Here is an 8361-nt window from a genome sequence, read left to right on the forward strand (position 1 = left end):
TAGGCCTATCCACTTCATTACAAATAGCTCAATTTCGTTTCTTTTTATGGCTGAGTAATATTCCATTGTATATATGTGCCACATCTTCTTTATCCATTCATCCGATGATGGGCACTTAGGTTGTTTCCATCTCCGGGCTATTGTAAATAGAGCTACAATGAACATTTTGGTACATGACTCTTTTTGAATTTCGGTTTTCTCAGGGTATATGCCCAGTAGTGGGATTGCTCGGTCATATGGTAGTTCTATTTGTAGTTTTTTAAGGAACCTCCATACTGTTCTCCATAGTGGCTGAACCAATTCACATTCCCACCAGCAGTGCAAGAGGGTTCCCTTTTCTCCACACCCTCTCCAGCATTTATTGTTTCTAGATTTTTTGATGATGGCCATTCTGACTGGTGTGAGATGATATCTCATTGTAGTTTTGATTTGCATTTCTCTAATGATTAATGATGTTGAGCATTCTTTCATGTGTTTGTTGGCAGTCTGTATATCTTCTTTGGAGAAATGTCTATTTAGGTCTTCTGCCCATTTTTGGATTGGGTTGTTTGTTTTTTTGTTATTGAGCTGCATGAGCTGCTTGTAAATTTTGGAGATTAATCCTTCGTCGGTTGCTTCATTTGCAAATATTTTCTCCCATTCTGAGGGTTGTCTTTTGGTCTTGTTTATGGTTTCCTTTGCTGTGCAAAAGCTTTGAAGTTTCATTAAGTCCCATTTGTTTATTTTTGTTTTTATTTCCATTACTCTAGGAAGTGGGTCAGAAAGGATCTTGCTGTGATTTATGTCATAGAGTGTTCTGCCTATGTTTTCCTCTAAGAGTTTGATAGTTTCTGGCCTTACATTTAGGTCTTTAATCCATTTTGAGCTTATTTTTGTGTATGGTGTTAGGGAGTGATCTAATCTCATACTTTTACATGTACCTGTCCAGTTTTCCCAGCACCACTTATTGAAGAGGCTGTCCTTTCTCCACTGTACATTCCTGCCACCTTTATCAAAGATAAGGTGTCCATATGTGCATGGGTTTATCTCTGGGCTTTCTATCCTGTTCCATTGATCTATCTTTCTGTTTTTGTGCCAGTACCATACCATCTTGATAACTGTAGCTTTGTAGTATAGTCTGAAGTCAGGGAGCCTGATTCCTCCAGTTCCTTCTTTCATTCTCAAGATTGCTTTGGCTATTCAGGGTCTTTTGTGTTTCCATACAAATTGTGAAATTTTTTGTTCTAATTCTGTGAAAAATGCCAGTAGTAGTTTGATAGGGATTGCACTGAATCTATAGATTGCCTTGGCGAGTAGAGTCATTTTCACAATGTTGATTCTTCCAATCCAAGAACATGGTATATCTCTCCATCTATTTATCATCTTTAATTTCTTTCATCAGTGTCTTATAATTTTCTGCATACAGGTCTTTTGTCTCCTTAGGTAGGTTTATTCCTAGATATTTTATTCTTTTTGTTGCAATGGTAAATGGGAGTGTTTTCTTGATGTCACTTTCAGATTTTTCATCATTAGTATATAGGAATGCCAGAGATTTCTGTGCATTAATTTTGTATCCTGCCACTTTACCAAATTCATTGGTTAGCTCTAGTAGTTTCCTGGTAGCATCTTTAGGATTCTCTATGTATAGGATCATGTCATCTGCAAACAGTGACAGCTTTACTTCTTCTTTTCCGATTTGGATTCCTTTTCTTCTCTGATTACTGTGGCTAAAACTTCCAAAACTATGTTGAATAAGACTGATGAGAGTGGGCAAACTTGTCTTGCTCCTTATCTTAGTGGAAATGCTTTCAGTTTTTCACCATTGAGGATGATGTTTGCTGTGGGCTTGTCATATATGGCCTTTATTATGTTGAGGAAAGTTCCCTCTATGCCTACTTTCTGCAGGGTTTTTATCATAAATGGGTGTTGAATTTTGTCAAAAGCTTTCTCTGCATCTATTGAGATTATCATATGGTTTTTCTCCTTCAATTTGTTAATATGGTTTATCACATTGATAGATTTGCGTATATTGAAGAAGCCTTTCATTCCTGGAATAAACCCCACTTGATCATGGTGTATGATCCTTTTAATGTGCTGTTGGATTCTGTTTGATAGTATTTTGTTGAGGATTTTTGCATCTATGTTCATCAGTGATATTGGCCTGTAGTTTTCTTTCTTTGTGACATCCTTGTCTGGTTTTGGTATCAAGGTGATGGTGGCCTCATAGAAGGAGTTTGGGAGTGTTCCTCCCTCTGCTATATTTTGGAAGAGTTTGAGAAGGACAGGTGTTAGCTCTTCTCTAAATGTTTGATAGAATTCGCCTGTGAAGCCATCTGGTCCTGGGATTTTGTTTGTTGGAAGAGTTTTAATCACAGTTTCAATTTCAGTGCTTGTGATTGGCCTGTTCATATTTTCTATTTCTTCCTGATTCAGTCTTGGCAGGTTGTGCATTTCTAAGAATTTGTCCATTTCTTCCAGATTGTCCATTTTATTGGCATAGAGTTGCTTGCAGTAATCTCTCATGATCTCTTTTATTTCTGCAGTGTCAGTTGTTACCTCTCTTTTTCATTTCTAATTCTATTGATTTGAGTCTTCTCCCTTTTTTTCTTGATGAGTCTGGCTAATGGTTTATCTATTTTGTTTATCTTCTCAAAGAACCAGCTTTTGGTTTTATTGATCTTTGCTATTGTTTCCTTCATTTCTTTTTCATTTATTTCTGATCTGATTTTTATGATTTCTTTCCTTCTGCTAGCTTTGGGGTTTTTTTGTTCTTCTTTCTCTAATTGCTTGAGGTGCAAGGTTAGGTTGTTTATTCGAGATGTTTCCTGCTTCTTAAGGTGGGCTTATAAGGCTATAAATTCCCCCTTAGAACTGCTTTTGCTGCATCCCACAGGTTTTGGGTCGTTGTGTCTCCATTGTCATTTGTTTCTAGGTATTTTTTTATTTCCTCTTTGATTTCTTCAGTGATCACTTCATTATTAAGTAGTGTATTGTTTAGCTTCCATGTGTTTGTATTTTTTACAGATCTTTTCCTGTAGTTGATATCTAGTCTCATGGCATTGTGGTCAGAAAAGATAGTTGATACAATTTCAATTTTCTTAAATTTACCAAGGCTTGATTTGTGACCTAAGATATGATCTATCCTGGAGAATGTTCCATGAGCACTTGACAAAAATGTGTATTCTGTTGTTTTTGGATGGAGTGTCCTATAAATATCAATTAAGTCCATCTTGTTTAATGTATCATTTAAAGCTTGTGTTTCCTTATTTATTTTCATTTTGGATGATCTGTCCATGGGTGAAAGTGGGGTGTTCAAGTCCCCTACTATGAATGTGTTACTGTCAATTTCCCCTTTTATGGCTGTTAGTATTTGCCTTATGTATTGAGGTGCTCCTATGTTGGGTGCATAAATAATTATAATTGTTATATCTTCTTCTTGGATCGATCCCTTGAGCATTGTGTAGTGTCCTTCTTTGTCTCTTTTAATAGTCCTTATTTTAAAGTCTATTTTGTCTGATATGAGAATTGCTACTCCAGCTTTCTTTTGGTTTCCATTTGCATGGAATATCTTTTTCCATCCCCTTACTTTCAGTCTGTATGTGTCTCTAGGTCTGAAGTGGGTCTCTTGTAGACAGCATATATAAGGGTCTTGTTTTTGTATCCATTCAGCTAATCTGTGTCTTTTGGTGGGAGCATTTAGTCCATTTACATTTAAGGTAATTATCGATATGTATGTCCTATTCCCATTTTCTAAATTGTTTTGGGTTCATTATTATAGGTCTTTTCCTTCTCTTGTGTTTCTTGCCTAGAGAAGATCCTTAAGCATTTGCTGTAAAGCTGGTTTGGTGGTGCTGAACTCTCTCAGCTTTTGCTTGTCTGTACAGGTTTTAATTTCTCCGTCAAATCTGAATGAGATCCTTGCTGGGTAGAGTAGTCTTGGCTGCAGGTTTTTCTCCTTCATCACTTTCAGTATGTCCTGCCACTCCCTTCTGGCTTGTAGGGTTTCTGCTGAGAGATCAGCTGTTAACCTTATGGGGATTCCCTTATGTGTTATTTGTTGTTTTTCCCTTGCTGCTTTTAATATGCTTTCTTTGTATTTAATTTTTGATAGTTTGATTAATATGTGTCTTGGCGTATTTCTCCTTGTATTTATCCTGTATGGGACTCTCTGTGCTTCCTGGACTTGATTAACTATTTCCTTTCCCATATTAGGGAAGTTTTCAACTATAATCTCTTCAAATATTTTCTCAGTACCTTTCTTTTTGTCTTCTTCTTCTGGAACCCCTATAATTCGAATGTTGGTGCCTTTAATGTTGTCCCAGAGGTCTCTGAGACTGTCCTCAGTTCTTTTCATTCTTTTTTCTTTATTCTGCTCTGCAGTAGTTATTTCCACTATTTTATCTTCCAGGTCACTTATCCGTTCTTCTGCCTCAGTTATTCTGCTATTGATCCCATCTAGAGTACTTTTAATTTCATTTATTGTGTTGTTCATCATTGCTTGTTTCATTTTTATTTCTTCTAGGTCCTTGTTAACTGATTCTTGCATTTTGTCCATTCTATTTCCAAGATTTTGGATCATCCTTAACATCATTATTCTGAATTCTTTTTCAGGTAGACTGGCTATTTCCTCTTCATTTGTTAGGTCTGGCACATTTTTATCTTGCTCCTTCATCTGCTGTGTGTTTTTCTGTCTTCTCATTTTGCTTATCTTACTGTGTTTGGGGTCTCCTTTTTGCAGACTGCAGGTTCGTAGTTCCCGCTGTTTTTGATGTCTGTCCCCAGTGGCTAAGGTTGGTTCAGTGGGTTGTGTAGGCTTCCTGGTGGTGGAGACTAGTGCCTGTGTTGTGGTGGATGAGGCTGGATCTTGTCTCTCTAGTGGGCAGGTTCATGTTTGGTGGTGTGTTTTGGGGTGTCTGTGGCCTTATTATGATTTTAGGCAGCCTCTCTGCTAATGGGTGGGGTTGTGTTCCTGTTTTGCTAGTTGTTTGGCATAGGTTGTCCAGCACTGTGGCTTGCTGGTCGTTGAGTGAAGCTGGGTGCTGGTGTTAAGATGGAGGTCTCTGGGAGATTTTCGCCATTTGATATTATGTGGAGCTGGGAGGTCTCTTGTGGACCAGTGTCCTGAAGTTGGCTCTCCTACCTCAGAGGCAGAGCCCTGACTCCTGGCTGGAGCACCAAGAGCCTTTCATCCACACGGCTCAGAATAAAAGGGAGAAAAAGTAGAGGGAATTAGTAGAAGTATGAGGAAAGAAAGAAGGAAAGGAGGGAAGGAAGGAAGGAAGGAAGGAAGAAAGAAAGAAAGAAAGAAAGAAGCGAAGAAGGAAAGAATGCAAGAAGGAAAGAAAGGAGGGAGGGAGGGAGGGAGGAAGGAAGGAAGGAGGGAAAGAAGGAAAAACAGAAAGAAAGAAGATACAGTAAAAATAAAATAAAGTATAATAAAGTTATTGAATTAAAAAATTCGTATTTAGAAAAAAAATAAAAGGGACGGATAGAACCTTAGGACAAATGTTGGAAGCAAAGCTATACAGACAAAATCTTACACAGAAGCATACACATACACCCTCACTAAAAGAGGTAAAGGGGGAAAAATCATAAATCTTGCTGTCAGAGACCACCTCCTCAATTTGGGATGATTCGTTGTCTAAAGGAGGGAAGGAAGGAAGGAAAGAAAGAAAGAATGAAAGAAAGGACGAAGGTAAAGTATAATAACTTTATTAAAATTAAAATTGATTATTAAGAAAAAAATTTTAAGAAAAAACCATGGACGGATAGAACCCTAGGACAAATGGTGGAAGCAAGACTATACAGACAAAATCTCACACAGAAGCATACACATACACATTCACAAAAAGAGGAATAGGGAAAAAAATCATAGATCTTGCTCCTAAAGTCCACTTCCTTAATTTGGGATGATTGGTTGTCTATTCATGTATTCCACAGATGCAAGGTATATCAAGTTGATTGTGGAGCTTTAATCCGCTGCTTCTGAGGCTGCTGGGAGAGATTTCCCTTTCTCTTCTTTGTTCTCACAGCTCACAGGGGCTCAGCTTTGGATTTGGTCCTGCCTCTGCGTGTAGGTCACTGGAGGGCGTCTGTTTTTTGCTCAGACAGGACGGGGTTAAAGGAGCCGCTGATTCGGGGGTTCTGGCGTACTGAGGCCGGCGGGGAGGGAGGGGCATGGAATGCGGGGCGGGCCTGGGGTAGCAAAGTCCGGCGTGACTTTGCACCAGCCTGAGGCCCGCTGTGTGTTCCCCCGGGGAAGTTGTCCCTGGATCCCGGGAACGTGGCAGTGGCGGGCTGCACAGGCTCCGCGGAAGAGGGGTGTGGAGAGTGACCTGTGCTCGCACACAGGCCCCTTGGTGGCGGCAGCAGCAGCCTTAACGTCTCCCGCCCGTCTCTGGGGTTCGCGCTTTTAGCCGCGGCTCGCGCCCGTCTCTGGAGTTCCTTTAAGCAGCGTTCTTAAACCCCTCTCCTCACGCACCAGGAAACAAAGAGGGAAGAAAAAGTCTCTTGCCTCTTCGGCAGGTGCAGACTTTTCCCCGGACTCCCTCCCGGCTAGCTGTGGTGCACTAACCCCTTCAGGCTATGTTCAAGCCGCCAACCCCAGTCCTCTCCCTGCGTTCCATCCGAAACCGAAACCCGGGCCTCAGAGCCTCAGCTCGCAGCCCCGCCCGCCCCGGCGGGTGAGCAGACAAGCCTCTCGGGCTGGTGAGTGCCGGTCGGCACCGATCCTCTGTGCGGGAATCTCCCCGCTTTGCCCTCCGCACCCGTTGCTGTGCACTCCTCCGCGGCTCCGAAGCTCCCCCCTCCACCTCCCGCAGTCTCCGCCCGCGAAGGGGCTTCCTAGTGTGTGGGAACTTTTCCTCCTTCACAGCTCCCTCCCACTGGTGCAGGTGCCGTCCCTATCCTTTTGTCTCTGTTTATTCTTTTTTTTCTTTTGCCCTACCCAGGTACGTGGGGAGTTTCTTGCCTTTTGGGAGGTCTGAGGTCTTCTGCCAGCCTTGAGTAGGTGTTCTGTAGGAGTTGTTCCACGTGTAGATGTATTTCTGGTGTATCAGAGCAATAGTTCAGATCCAGGTGTTACGATGACTTGCTCCAGCAAATATATCAGACAGTATATACTTGTGGCAGTGTTTCACAATCCTTCTTCAAGGGATGCTGGCCTCCTCCTTAGGCTCTGGATCTGTGGTGATGGCCCACATCTCTCTCTGGGCTCCTATTTTGACCCCGACGATGCGGCTCTGCATGGCGTGGGACACTTTCTTCAGGAATTGGCCGAGGAAAAGCGCGAGGGCGCCCAGCGTCTCTTGAAAATGCAAAACCGGTGCTGGAGCCACGCCCTTTTCCAAGATGTGCGGAAGCCTTCTCAAGATAAGTGGGGTGAAACCCAGGACACTGTGGAAGCCGCCATTCTCAGGGAGAAGAACCTGAACCAGGCACTATCGGATCTGCGCGCCCTGGGTTCCGCCCGCGCAGACTCCCACTATGTTTTTTTTTAATTGGAGTAAATTTGCTTTACAATGTTGTACTAGTTTCTGCTGTATAGTGACCTTAATCAGCTATATGTATATATATATATTCCCTCCCTCTTGAAACTCCCTCCCAACACCCCTTCCCACCCATCTAGGTCATCACAGAGCACCGAGATGAGCTCTCTGTGCTATACAGAAGATTCCCACTAGCTATCTATTTTGCACATAATAGTTTAAATGTGTCAATACTAATCTCCCAAATCATCCCACCCTTCATTTTCCCCCAGGGTCCACATGTCCGTTATCTGCACCTGCGTCACTCTTCCTGCCCTGGAAATAGGTTCATCTGTATCATCTTTCTAGACTCCACATATATGCATTAATATATGGTATTTGCTTTTCTCTTTCTGACATACATCACTCTATGACAGTCTCTAGGTCTATCCACATCTCTATTAATGCCACAATTTTATTTGATTTTAAGGCTGAGTAATATTACATTGTATATATGTACAACATCTTATCCATTCATCTGTCAATGGACGTTTAGCTTATTTCCATGTCCTGGCTATTGTAAATAGTGTTGCAATGAATACTGGGGTACATGTGTAGTTTTGAATTAAGGGTTTTTCAGGTTATATGCCCAGAAGTGGGATTCCTGGGTCATATGGTAGGTCTATTTTTCATTTTCTAAGGAACCTCCATACTGTTCTCCACAGTGGCTGTATCAAGTTATATTTCCACCAACAGTGCATGAGGTTCCCTTTTCTCTGCATCATCTCTGGCATTTATTGTTTGTAGATTTTTTGATGATGGCCATTCTGACTGGCATGAGGTGATATCTCATTGCAGTTTTCATTTGCATTTCTCTAATAATTAGTGATGCTGAACATGTTTTCATGTGTCTCTT

General features: G+C 41.4%; 1 pseudogene; it reads left to right on the plus strand.

Moving 5' to 3' along the window:
- Positions 1–7064: 7064 nt before the first annotated feature.
- Positions 7065–7478, plus strand: LOC117310188 (ferritin light chain pseudogene; annotated as a pseudogene).
- The last annotated feature ends 883 nt before the right edge of the window (positions 7479–8361 follow it).

The sequence above is a fragment of the Tursiops truncatus genome, chromosome X, assembly GCF_011762595.2.
Source record: "Tursiops truncatus isolate mTurTru1 chromosome X, mTurTru1.mat.Y, whole genome shotgun sequence".
NCBI lineage: Eukaryota > Metazoa > Chordata > Mammalia > Artiodactyla > Delphinidae > Tursiops > Tursiops truncatus.